Source organism: Oncorhynchus kisutch, linkage group LG15, assembly GCF_002021735.2.
Source record: "Oncorhynchus kisutch isolate 150728-3 linkage group LG15, Okis_V2, whole genome shotgun sequence".
In the NCBI taxonomy this organism is placed as follows: domain Eukaryota; kingdom Metazoa; phylum Chordata; class Actinopteri; order Salmoniformes; family Salmonidae; genus Oncorhynchus; species Oncorhynchus kisutch.
This window is the reverse complement of record NC_034188.2, coordinates 51295205-51309913: the sequence shown is the minus strand read 5'-3', so window position 1 is coordinate 51309913 and position 14709 is coordinate 51295205. Positions and strand designations below refer to the sequence as shown.

General features: G+C 46.1%; 1 protein-coding gene across 1 annotated transcript in view; it reads right to left on the bottom strand.

Moving 5' to 3' along the window:
* The window catches only part of LOC109904766 (neuronal PAS domain-containing protein 1), a 38584-nt gene extending 26076 nt beyond the window's left edge, over positions 1 to 12508 (bottom strand). The window contains exon 1 of the mRNA XM_031790472.1: positions 11765 to 12508. The gene's annotated coding sequence lies outside the window, so the exon portion shown is untranslated. The remainder of the gene's footprint in view (positions 1 to 11764) is intronic.
* Between the last annotated feature and the right edge of the window lie 2201 nt (positions 12509 to 14709).

The window sequence follows — 14709 nt, the reverse complement described above, 5'->3', positions numbered from 1 at the left end:
AGAAGTCTCACTCCGGTTAGCAAAGACAGGGCAAAGCAGAGAGTTGAAGACCCCCCTGCCTCCCCCACACACTCACCCTCTAGCTCCCAGTTCCACCAGCGGTGCCAGTTGGCTGGCCTCCCTCTCCCCTCCCCCTCTCTGCCTCTGTGCTCTGGTGACCTTTAAAAGGTCAACGTGGCCTGCAGCAGCATGGTGTCCTGCCCTGCGGCCAGGGCTGACCTCTCTACCACGGGGTCAACAGTACCAGGGGAGGGGAACCAGGCTGGGCTGGGTAGAATCGGATCAGGCTGGGGTAGGGAGCTGGGATATGTAGAACCAGACCGGGCCGGCCGAGCCATCACGTTACGTTGAGATTTCAATTAAATGGCTTTCTATTTAAACTTGGCAATCCAGAACTATAATTTCGCATAATTTGGTGAGATGTTTCCTTAGTCTACACTTTCTAGTGCATTTAACATGACTGTGACCACACATGCTGTACCTTCCAATTCCCAACCCGGCATCACATCACTGTAGAATCTCTAGCCGACACACCATCCCTGAGCCGTGTGTAACAATGGCATTTTACATCACCCTCCCCAACCTTGCTAGCTGTGTACATCGCATTGTGTGCTGGGGAAATAAAAGTCACACAATGTATCTTCCACTCATCTCTCACACACGCACACGCACACGCACACGCACACACACACACACACACACACACACACACACACACACACACACACACACACACACACACACACACACACACACACACACCCGCTCTGTCCCATACCTGTATGTTTATCTCTTAATTGACCCAATCTGTCCTTATCTAATCTGTGTCTCTATCGACCGGGGCGTCTCTATCTCTATAGACAGAAGGCCGGCAGCACATCAGTGGCGGCGCGGGCCGTAATGGACGGGGCCTCGGCGCTAATTATTCAATCAGCTTCATAACCTTGTCGCAGGTTGGGAGGCTACTAATGCACTCCCCCCAAACCGGACCGCGCCGAACGCTCTCTTACAGTGCCGCGGGCAGCAAGCTGTCCGTCAACCGTGTCATCTGTGGAGGTTTATTGATAAGCAACAAAAGATTATTCAGATATAAAACATACTGTTGATGAGGCTCTTACAGTAGCTCTGCCAAAACAGCATGACTTTGGTATACAGGCCGCAAAAGTGTTATGGTGTGTGCATGCGTACGTGTGCTTCACCTGTGTGTGGGACATGTGCGTGCCTCCGTGTGTGTATCTCTGTGTGATCCCCTCATGCTGTGGCTGCCCTGCTCTCTGCTCTGCGGCTGGCTCTCGTGTAGACAGCACAGGGCTGGGAGGGAGGGCGTTCGCCGCTCAGAGCCTCTCCGTCGGGTTGGTCGGCCGGCGAGTTAGTTCGTTTGGCCGCTCCGCTGTCTGTTTTCAGCGGGGGGACGTTTAATTAGAGCCTCCAGCTGTCAGAGGTTCGTTAGAGCGCTCCGACTCTCCCCACGGAGCACTGACTGGGGGAGTCGGGCAAATGAACACATTTAAGGCAAACAGCACGCAGACAATTGCCTGCTGGAATGCCACTGGCTCCCCAGGCTGCAGGGAAATGGCTGTTGTATGCCTCACAGTTCTCCCCTAGAGCCCCACAGATGACCTGGCCAAGGCCTGGGGGGGAGCTGGGTCTAAATACCAGCTAAGACCCCCACCCACCTAACTGTACACCTCAGGGACACAGTCAGCCCTGGTAATGTCAGTTGGAATAGGATGGAATAAAATAGAATGGAAGTGAATTGAGTAGAATGTTTGGAATGCTCGTTAAAAAAGTACTAAACAAATGAGTGTGTTGCCCGGGTAACGTTGGCCTGTGCACTGATACAGTTAGGCTTTGACACTGGGAAAGACAACAGCCGCACACACCTCTCCTCATCTTCCCGTTTCCCGTTTCCTTTCTACGCCTCTTACCACGGTGAAACACTGTCTGTTTGAAAAGGTTTACTATACGGTATGACTGGTCCCTCAACCACCTGACAGGACAGCTGGTTCCCCATCTCACAGAAGGAGAGAGAGAGAGAGAGAGAGAGAGAGAGAGAGAGAGAGAGAGAGAGAAAGAGAAAGAGAAAGAGAAAGAGAAAGAGAAAGAGAAAGAGAAAGAGAAAGAGAAAGAGAAAGAGAAAGAGAAAGAAAGAGAAAGAGAGAAAGAGAGCGAGAGAGAGAAAGAGAAAGAGAAAGAGAGAAAGAGAAAGAGAAAGAGAGAGAGAGAGAAAGAGAAAGAGAAAGAGAAAGAGAGAGAGCGAGAGCGAGAGCGAGGGACCGTAGAGGTGTGAAAACGTCCAAACCATACAGGGGCAAAAAACTCATCCATATCAATTATGTAGACCAGCGCAGTATTTGACTTGTAGAAGTTGAAATATTTTCTTTCAGTGGAGGACATTATCACATAGGTGAACGGACCTTGATGATTGGCTGGAGTGTCCATAAAGAGGTAGCTGGCCCAGTATTCTGGCCTCCTGTAGGTAGATGTTTCTCTATTTACTTTTGACTCGACTACTGATCAATCCACAGCTACACTGGATCGTTGGATGTGATGATTTCTCTCCCTCTCTCGCCTCTCTCTCTGCCTATACTTTTCTCTCGCCTCTCTCTCTAAGGTTCGGTATTCCGGTCCTCAGCCGGCAAGCCACCTCCACATTGAAGCATCGGCTGCGTCTGACCTTGACTCATTCCTGGCCCAAGGTTCTCTCCAACTCTCAAGGGCTTAAGCACTTCCCTCCGCCCACTGCACCCCTCCCTGTCCTCCCCAACCCCCAACCGGGTCATTAATTATCTAATGGAATCAATATGCTGTTAGATTAGACCAGAGTGACCCTGCCCACCCCCAGGTATCGTCACGGCAATGAGGAGGGAAGGAGGGATGGAACGGAACGAAGGGAGCGGCCACGAGGGAACAAGAGCAGTTTGGGTTAACCATTCATTCCTAAAACAGGCCCTACCTATAGCTGAGTGACCCCAGAAACAAGAGGTCTACTGTAGGACCTTCCAGAGAGAAGGATGAATGGAGAGGAGAGGGGTGGATGGAGAGAGATGGAGAGATAAAGAGAGAGAAGGATCGGTGGAGAAAACGAGAGAAGGGAGATAGAGAGCGGGGTGGATAGAGAGAGCAGAACGAGGAGAGGGAAGTTTGCTCGTGTTTACCTCCACTAATCGATAGCTCTCTCCCTCCTCTTATTTCATAGGGCCTCAGTAGGCTTTCTTTGATGTCCTAGTCCTCACGGACACGGTGCAACAGAAAATCCATGCTTTTCAATGATGATGATCCACCGTGCGGCTGGAGCGCTGAGATAGCATGGTAGTACTGCATGTGAACACTGTCGATACACCACAGACCCACTTGAACAGTTCTACATGAAAGTAGTAGCCCTGAGAGCCGGTAGATTCATATCAGAGAGGGGAATAAAGCAGAGAAATAAGATTTCTTATGCATACAATTACATTAGAGCTATATAGATATGCAGAAGTATTGGGAAAGGCTTTATAAATGTAACGATATAAAGTTGAAGCAAAACTTAGGAGTCAGAACTGCGACAAATTCACCCATAGATGTCCTAACCGTTTCGAAAGGAAAAGGGAAAGGACTTAAAGGTAGAGAGAGAGAGATGCATAATGTTTCTGTACCTGATTATTATTATTATTTATCTGGAAACAGTTAAGGAGACAGTAAATCCACTTCCCTCGGGCAGCGAGAACATCACCACTGACCTCTAAATAACCACATGCCATAGCCCAGCACACGGGGTAATGCGCAGGTTGACTCATAACCCCGCAGGGCGTGTTTAGGGTCATGAAATATTGTGTGGGTGAAGGGCGGGCGGGTGGCGAGCGGGTTGAATGAAAAGAAGAAAAAAAAAGGCATAAAAAAAATATCCATAAATGTATAATTATTGTGCAATTCATGTCTATAGGCTGCATTGAAGTTTTTCGTTCATCATTTTTATCTGGCATTAGTGCAATAAGCCTAAGCTTTACGGCCTAACTGCTGGTGTACGCCGGATACACACCAATCACCAAATGCTTGTGGGATCCTGGGGAGAAAAAGATACACGGGAACTGTTCAGAGCATTTTCTATATTGGCGGGTTGGAGGTCAGGTTGGGGGTCGGGTGCGGGCCTCAGATTTTCACTTTATTACATATAGTCGGACGGTTGCAGATGGGTTATTCGCACATGCGGGTGGGTGCGGGTGAACAAACAGCTGAACCGTGCATCACTAGCACACAGGGTCACACACACACACACACACAAGTGCTGACACATTAACATAGAAATACATTTAAATAGAAGTACATGTATACACACATCAGAGAGTTCAGTCCAGTATCAGTGGCTTACAAGGGTTGCATAAGCTGTGTAGGTGAGTTCCAGTGCAGAATGGATTTCAGTGCACCTGCCCTGTACCTGGTTAAGCACATGCATGTCTATTCACCTTGTCTGTTCTTTCTTGGCAGGTGTACCACTCTGCATTTCTGTGGGGACAGTATGTGAGAGTGAGCGAGAATATTTACGTCCTTTTTCAGTGTGTACATACTGCAGCCTTGTCATTTTATATACTGCGCAATATTTTAAAGAGAGTGTGTTTTGAATATCCTCAGTGTACATTTATTACTGAACAAAAAATGTAAACACAACATGTGAAGTGTTGGTCCCGTGTTTCATGAGCTGATTTCTCTCAAGGTTTGTGGACAAATTTGTTTACACCCCTGTTAGTGAGCATTATCCTTTGCCAAGATAATCCATGACAGGTGTGGCATATCAAGAAGCTGATTAAACAACATGGTCATTACACAGGTGCACCTTGTGCTGGGGACAATAAAAGGCCACTCTAAAAGGTGCAGTTTTGTTACACTAAACAATGCCACAGATGTCTAAAGTTTAGAGGAAGTGTGAAATTGACATGCTGACTACAGGAATGTCCACCAGATTTGTGCCAGATAATTTACTGTTAATTTCTCTACCATTAGCTGCCTTCAACATCATTTTAGAGAATTTGGCAGTATGTCCAACCGGCCTCACAACTGCAGAGCACGTGTAACCACACCAGCCCAGTACCTCCACAACTGGCTTCTTCACCTGCGGAATTGTCTGAAACCAGCCATCTAGACAGATGATGACACTTAGAAGTATTTCTGTTTGTACTAAAGACCTTTTGTGGGGAAATGCTAATTCTAATTGGCTGGTCCTGGCTCCCCAGTGGGTGGGCCTATGCCCTCCCAGGGCCACCGATGGCTGTGCTTCTGCCCAGTCATAGGAAATCCATAGGTTAGGCCCTAATAAATTTGTTTCAATTGACGGATTTCCTGATATGATCTGTAACTCAGTCAAATGGTTGAAATTGTTGCATGTAGCGTGTATATATTTTTTCAGTATACAGGTAAATACTATTCGTATTGAGTGATTCCTCACAAAACCCCCAAAATACCATGATTTGGGGGATTTTTACTTAGTGTAATCCATAGAATGGTCCTTTGGAGGATGGATTGTTGATGTTTATTAGAAATGTGCATTTAAAAGCATAATTGAGAAATAATTGATCATAGTTTATGACATTTTGGCCTTTAAGACTCCATAGTGTTTCATCTGAAGGTGCTGCAAATATGAGTAGTATTTTATTTTATTTTAAATTTTAACAATCATTTATGAATATTGAAAAATATGAACATGAATATTTAAATATAAATTTCCAGAATGGGATCTCTGCTAGTTTTAAAGTTATTTTATAGAGAGAAATTGGCATATTAGGCAATGTAACCAATCACAGCATTCATTTTACTTGTATCATTGAACAATTTTCACATTCACTCTTTTGGTAATGCTTACATAGGGTATGTTTGTAAATTCACTCTGGAGTGCCAGAGTGCGTTCAGGGTGCGCTCTGGGCATTTGTAATTTCAGAGCTTTGTCAGATTGCCTGTTTGTAAATTGGACGCTTTGGCCGGGGAGTAAGGTTGATCCGAGTGTTCCCGGCCTCCCAACGCCAGTCAAACACCCAAGCTAACTGGCTAAAGTTGGCTAGCTTACTAGCTACTTCCAGACACAAATGAGAGAACACCTCACTCTGACCATTTTACTCGCCATAGCAGAGCTGGTTAGGCTGTTTTCATGTTGCGACTGTGCTCCTGGCAAAAAAAAGATACAAATGTGCCTTTGTTAACTGACACCGGCCATATTAAACGAGTGTTGCGCGTTGGTAAATTCATCAGTTATTCTGCGCTCTGGCACACTCAGACGAGAGTGCTCTGAAATCGGAGTGGAATTTACAAACGCACCCAAATTGGATCAGAACTCAAAGAAGCAGAGATCCCACTTTGGAACTTTGATATGTTCGTAGAAGAGTATATTATGTTCAACAAATGTATATACAAACATTTGCCCATTTTCTTTAATGCTGTGTTTATATCTTTAAATATTCATAAATGAATGTAAAAAAAAAAAAGTATTTGAAATCAAAATACTACTCATATAACATTCAAGCTTCATATTACACCAACATTGCTTTGTAGCCTCTACAGATGAAACATTATGGAGTCTTACAGGAGGCCTGGGTAAGGCCAAAATGTCATAAATATGTCAACTTTGATCAATTATTTTCTCAATTATGCTTTTAGGTACAAATGTCAAATATATGGATTACATCCCCCAAATCATGGTCTTTTTTTGTCTGGTTTTCGTGAGGAATCCCTCTATTAGTATATAAATACCGGAACCAAATGCTTCTAAATACGGCTAGATTTTCATCCAAATGGGGTGACAGATTTTCATGCAAATAATTCAAATATATGCACAAAAACAAAAATTGCGCATTTTCCCACCAGATATGTGTTTCCATCAAATGGACTTGTTGTGGATAAAAGCCTGTGCGTGATGACGAAGTGCACATGAAAATAACTTTTGCGGTTAAAATTGAACTGAAAAAAACTGAAAACAAGTTAAATGTGTTTCCATCACATTTTCAACTCTACTGATAGTTTTGTCACAAACAAAATTGTTATAGAACGCAGTTGTGTCCACTCTGTTCTTGGCACGTGTTGCAGGTATAGTTTACTACATGATGAGGTTATGATGGACAAAATGGCAGCCAAGCACAGATCATCATGTCCCCAGAATAAGACCCTCGATATTTATTGGACAGGAGCATCAAGCTCGTCACCGTGCACTTTCACCACCCTGTGAAGTTCATCGCAACTTATTTCATCTGTAGCCGAGTAAACTGCAGCTTTCCCCAGTCCTATCGGGAGCCTGACGGGAGCCTGGGAGAACCACACAACATATCGTTGCATGACTCCAAGTTTACTTCGATGATACTTACATCAATATTAGCACATAAAAGGCGTTTCCACCGCCATTTCACAGATAATTAATTTGACAGATCCCACCTTGTCTCGCGCATTTCATTTTGTCATTTACATACATTTTGTGTATGTACACTCTCGGGGAAAAAAGGTGCTACCTAGAACCTAAAAGGGTTCTAGCTGTAACCGAAAATAAGCTTCTCCTATGGGGACAGCCACATAACTCTTTTGAAACCCTGTACAGTGTAACTGCCAAAGTAAAGGAAACACCAGCATAAAGTGTCTTAGTAGGGCGTTGGACCACCACGAACCAGAACAGCTTCAATGCACCTTGGCATAGATTCTACTAGTGTCTGGAACTCTATTGGAGGGATGCGACACCCTTCTTCCATTCCCATAATTTTGTGTTTTGTTGATGGTGGAAGAAAACGCTGTCTCAAGCACCGCCCCCAGAATCTCCTATAAGTGTTCAATAAGGTTGAGATCTGGTGACTGACACGGCCATGGTATATGGTTTACAATGTTTTCACGCTCATTAAACCGTTCAGTGACCACTCGTGCCCCTGTGGATTGGGGGGCATTGTCATCCTATGGGGACATATCCATGGTAGCCAAAATAATGACCAGCCCAGCATTTTCATACATGACCCTAAGCATGATGGGATGTTAATTGCTTAACTAACTCAGGAACCACACCTGTGTGGAAGCACCTGCTTTCAATAAACTTTGTGTTCTTCATTTACTCCCGTGTTTCTATGATTTTGGCAATTACCTGTATGTATCCATGTCCGTGTGTATGTTGATATACATGTGTGTGTGTGTGTGTGTGTGTGAATGTGTGTATCTATGTGTGCTTGTGTATGTGTGTGCGTGCGTCTGTCCGTGTGTGTATGTATGTGTGTGTGTCTGCGTCCGTCCGTGTGTGTGTGTGTGTGTGTAAATCTTCGGGCCGCCGGCTCCCGGCAGGGCAGTGTGTGAATGACAGCACGGGTTATGTAAGGAGCCACAGCGGGACAGAGTGGACAGCCTGACCGGAGATCAGGTCAGCAGAGTGTGACACTAAACACATCTCACTGACACTGAGCTGACACCCTCTTGTCACTGACGCAGCCGATATCTGTCCCACTCGCACACTTCTCTCGCTCGCTCGTTGTGTGTGTGTGTGTGTGTGTCAACAGTCAGACACCTCTGTGTGTGAGTTTGTCTGTCTGTCCTCTTGGACGGTGAATCGACATTCAAACAAACGAGGACGTCTACCCGTCGGTCTTTTCTGGGCCCTGAAGAAAGTCTTCAGAAAAGGACATTTCAATGACTATCTGGCGGTCTTCAAACATGCCTTTCCCCCCATCCACAGCTACCGACGCCATCCCGATGTCAACCTGTCAGACCTAGAATTGTTCCAGACGTCTCCGACCCTCAATGTGACTGTTGCCTCTCAGACCCCCGTTCACTGAAATAAGGTTGGTCCATTGACATGTTATTCAACAGAGCTAAATATGTCACGGCCCGGGTTGCCCAGGACGATCCCTTCACCCAAGCGTGCCTCCATAGCGTGGATTTGATTATTTTTAAGTCATTTTGCGAGCTCGACTGCGTATTCTCGCTATGCCAGAAAAGGACACGGTCCAGAATGTCAAATCCACAAAACAGATAGATGGAAACAAATCAAAGAAGAAAAGTTCTGGTTTGAACACGGTCACGCGGTCAACGAGGACTAACATTAGCTATTACTGATTGACGGGACCACGATGCGCATCTTCTCCTATCAGAGCCTACAGGGGAACGATTGGCTTTAGAAGCAGCCCGCGTCTGTGAGACCAATCGCGTCCGGAGCGGTTTTCAAATCTTTGCGGTGACACAGACACAACCGCCACAGCCGGAAAACATCTTCTGAAATCAACACTTTTCATGTGGTCTATAAAAGTGCTCGTGTGTTACTGGGTGGAGGGATTTCTCCTTGCAGCTGCAGTGACTGAGCAGGTGGAGCCCTGCAGACGGTGGCGATGGTGGGATCATGTGCTGTTACACCTCACAACACACTCACACAGCACAGAAACATTCCATTACCGGTCACAGACAACACACTCACACAGCACAGAAACATTCCATTACCGGTCACAGACAACACACTCACACAGCACAGAAACATTCCATTACCGTCGACAGACAACACACTCACACAGCACAGAAACATTCCATCACCGTCGACAGACAACACACTCACACAGCACAGAAACATTCCATTACCGGTCACAGACAACACACTCACACAGCACAGAAACATTCCATTACCGGTCACAGACAACACACTCACACAGCACAGAAACATTCCATTACCGTCGACAGACAACACACTCACACAGCACAGAAACATTCCATTACCGGTCACAGACAACACACTCACACAGCACAGAAACATTCCATTACCGGTCACAGAAACATTCCATTACCGTCGACAGACAACACACTCACACAGCACAGAAACATTCCATTACCGTCGACAGACAACACACTCACACAGCACAGAAACATTCCATTACCGTCGACAGACAACACACTCACACAGCACAGAAACATTCCATCGCCGTCGACAGACAACACACTCACACAGCACAGAAACATTCCATTACCGTCGACAGACAACACACTCACACAGCACAGAAACATTCCATCGCCGTCGACAGACAACACACTCACACAGCACAGAAACATTCCATTACCGGTCACAGACAACACACTCACACAGCACAGAAACATTCCATTACCGTCGACAGACAACACACTCACACAGCACAGAAACATTCCATCGCCGTCGACAGACAACACACTCACACAGCACAGAAACATTCCATTACCGGTCACAGACAACACACTCACACAGCACAGAAACATTCCATTACCGTCGACAGACAACACACTCACACAGCACAGAAACATTCCATTACTGGTCACAGACAACACACTCACACAGCACAGAAACATTCCATCACCGTCGACAGACAACACACTCACACAGCACAGAAACATTCCATCGCCGTCGACAGACAACACACTCACACAGCACAGAAACATTCCATCACCGTCGACAGACAACACACTCACACAGCACAGAAACATTCCATTGCCGTCGACAGACAACACACTCACACAGCACAGAAACATTCCATTACCGTCCACAGACAACACACTCACACACACACACACACACACACACACACACGCACACACACACACACACACACACACACACACACACACACACACACACACACACACACACACACACACACACACACACACACACACATTTTTTTGTTAATGTCTTTCCTAAGTCACTCTTCTGTCCTCCCTTTTACATAGTTGTGCGGGGTCTCTACAAACACACTGCTAACAGAGCCAAAGACGAACAACATAGTCAAGCATAACATACCTGATGATCCCTGTTCTTTTGATTGGCGTCATCATATAATAACATTGGTGATATTTGCTATTTATCACTAGGCACCAGATTACACAGGCATTTTGTAACAGTCATTTACCCAATTATGGCCACCTGCTGTTAGTGGCCTAAAGCACTACAATCATCTGTCCAGCCAACTGGGCTTTTCTCTCGTTCCTTTACAGCAGCTGACTAATACTATTCTGAACGAGCGACAGTGGACAGGAAATGACTATATTTATATATAGAAAAAACAATAATGGCTTTAATGATAATAATAGATGTTGACCTTTCAGTGCGCTGGCAGAAATAAACAACTTAGGAAGCAAGTACTTTTCTTATGTCTGTTATGGAAACAACTTTTATCCAGTTTACTTTAGAGAGTTAGGGTAAATACATAGACAATACATCCAGTCCTGAGCAGACAAAAAAAACCAAAGCAGATATTTACACATATATTTATATCCAATGTGATCTCCAGACAGAAAATATCACATTTCCATCCAATTCTAAATCTAAAATACACTATTTCACATTTCTTGTAACTATATTGTAACTTGTAAGGTAAATTGAACTAATGATACACACTGATATTTTCCCAGACGCTATTAATCTAGTTCAAAGGTGAATATTTACCGGTAAATGAGGTGTTGTTATGGCTCGGACACGTTTTTTTAAGAGCAGAGGACTATCATGTGTCAGCACGTATGACATCTTCTAAACTTTGCTTAGAAATGAGGAGAGTAGACGACGTACAGAAAGTGAGACTTCCCCTAAAACGCTCGGAAACAAGTAACTGTCATTGTTCAATAAACGTGACATCTTAAATACACTCTCAAACTGACATAACCATCTAAGTACATGACACTCACATGACTGTTGGAATGTCATCCAGTTTCTACAACATCAAATCAACTTCATCAAACAGTGGAAGTGTGTGTGTGTGTGTGTGTGTGTGTGTGCGTGTGTGTGTGTGCGTGTGTACACTGACCAGAACTTGTTCCAGGATGGCCTCACCTGATGGGCATTTCCAGCGTTGACTCCCCTTCTCTGAGTGGACGTACTTTTTCCTCTTCGTCCTCTATCCTTCAGACTCCTGTGCCCCCCAAAATGGCCCGGCTGGGGTCCCCTGCTCCCAAACGCACTGGGGGTGGGCTGGGCTGAGAGGCTGGACCGACTGGAGGCAATCCCCTCACGCTCACAAAAGACCTGGACACGCAGGCAGGCGGACCCACCGCGGAATCCGTTGCAAGTGTGTGTGTGTGTGTGTGTGTGTGTACGCAAGTGGTGCTAGCTGGTGGAGAAGAGAGGCTATGCTGGCTCAGGATCACTTCACTAACACTCTGCTCCCTCTGCCACTTCTTAGAGATGGACTAGGATTAGGAGACAGCCAGCGTGAGATTCTCTCTCCCTCGCTCTCTCGCCGGCATGCTCCCTCTCGCTCTCACTCCTCCTCTCTCTCTCTCTCTCTCTCTCTTCGCTGAGCTTCTTTCTTTTAATTTCCTCTTGGGAAAGCTGCGCACACCGGTTGTCTCTCTCTTCACCCTCTCTCACTCTCTCTTCCCCCTCAGTCGCTAGTAAATATAAAAGGCATGGTTGTACAACTCTTGCTTCGGTCTCTCTCTCCCTCGCTTTTCCTCTCTCTCTCTTGCTCGCTCGCTCTCACCCACTGTCTCTTGCTTTCGTTTACCCCCTCCTCCCGCAGCCCCTCACTTTCTTTCTCTGTCAAAGCTGCCTTTCAAATGCTGATTAGCAGGGAGAGTAAAAGACAAGCAAAAGAGAGAGAGAGGGAGAGAGGGAGAGAAGGAAGGAAAGGAGGGAGAGAGAGGGAGGGTGTGTGTAACTGAAGCAAGTGGGAGATTCCATCACATACAAACACATTGTAAACTGTTTTCCTGGTCTTATACAAAGTCTATCCAACAAATACGTCCACATTACGCACCCAAGTGAGCATCTGCAAAACAATCACACAGAGGGTGCACGTGAACAAGCATTTACACGCACACACACACGCACGCGCAGGCGCACCAACAGATTGACGCACAGACACACACACACAGACTCACACGCCCAAACACACACAAATGCGCACACCCACACACAAGCATGTGCATACATGAGCAAATAATCGCATTCAGAGACTCACTCAAGTACTCTCCCGCCAACCTCCCTCCCTTCCTCCACCCTCGGTCCCCCCTTCCCCCTCTCCTCTGTTCGTTCCCCTTGCCCTCAAACACTACTCAGAATATTGATACATCCCCCCCTCCTTTTTTCTCTCTCCATCTCTCTCCCTCCATCACTCACTTTCTCCACTGAATACTGATAGGCTGTCTACTCCGTGGTCTGGGTCTCAAATCTCCCCCTCTCTCGCTCTCTCTTCCCCGCTCTCTCTCTCTCTCTCTCTCTTCCCAGCTCTCTCTCTTCCCCGCTCTCTCCCTCCCTCTCTCTCTCTCCCTCTCTCCCTCTCTCTCTCTCTCTTCCCAGCTCTCTCTCTTCCCCGCTCTCTCCCTCCTTCTCTCTCTCTCCCTCTCTCCCTCCCTCTCTCTCCCTCTCTCCCTCCCTCTCTCCCTCCCTCTCTCTCTCTCCCTCTCCCTCCCTCTCTCTCCCTCCCTCTCTCTCCCTCTCTCCCTCACAGCACTCACCCAAAAAAAGAAAAGCAGCTACATAAAGGGAAATAGCTGGAGTTAATGCATTGAGGTGGACATAAAATCAGATAAGTACCATTTTAGATTATGTCAAGCTAAAAATGGGCTTAACATTGTGCGACGGAAAGGGACAGAAGGGAGAAGAAAAGTGCTACTTTGGTACCCGGGCGGGCGACGGAAACGAGCTGACTCGTAGCAACAAAAAGAGAGGCGTGTGAAAAGTTCAGGCAAATGAAGACGCATTCAGTGTTTTGGTCTCCCTGGCTCATTGATGTGAAGGCAGCCACGACCACGAATGAAAGAGCGAGAGACAGAGAGAGAGAGAGAGAGAGAGGGGCCAGTAAAGTCCTCAAACACCCCCAGTGGACCCCCACCCCTCAGCAGTTTAAAACAGCCGACAGCCCAGCCACTAGAACAAAAACAACGCTGAGCACGGGAGTAAAAAGTTCCCCCACTCAAAAGAAGAAGCCCAAAGCGAGAGAAGGGCCTTTTGGGGGTTGTGTTTGTGTGTGTCTACTCCTCTCTTCTGTCTGTTTCAGAAGAAATCCGCTGTGAGACGGAGAGACAGAGTGGGTGATTTTGCCCTCCAAGCCTTCCTGCAACGCCCTTGAAGGAGTGACTCACGGGGACGTATGTCTGTCTCCATATATAATCATCGTACACAGGTTTCAGAATACAGGTCTGTACAGAGTCGCCAGGCACTCCCATATCAAAACAAGGAACCCCCTTGTGTCTTAAAAATATCACCTTGGGAACAGTCATGAGCACAAGTATCAACATTGCCTTAGGGCACCCCCAGGAGTTAGTTATTCAGACTTCAATGACCCATATCAAAGATGGTGAATAAATGAAGATGTCCCACTCTGTTTACACTGGAAAAACTTTTCAGTTCCGGTACGCTTAACGTACCTATGGCTCTCCCATAGTCACCAATGCATTGGCAGCTAGGTCGGGTCTGGTCTGCTTATTAGTTCATTGACTGTGTATGAACCAGACATTTTTTGGGGAGTGGGACGTCTCGCTTCGTCTTTCGTCTCTGCCCATATGATCACTGATATTGATGTGTGTGACCCTATTGGATGCTAAGAGAGACCCGCCCCTATACCCTCTGAGCTCACTTGGCTCCGCCCAGCACGCTCAAAAAATATTCTGGGGAAATAGATTAGAAAAAGCTCTTGCGAAATATTATATTTGACTTATAATACAAATGTGTCATTATTTTTTAATAACAAGAAGTGAAGAACCTTAATGTGAAGTGTTACATTCCTCAAATCTGTTCCCAGTGCCAAAAAAACAAACAAAAAACAGATGTGCTGT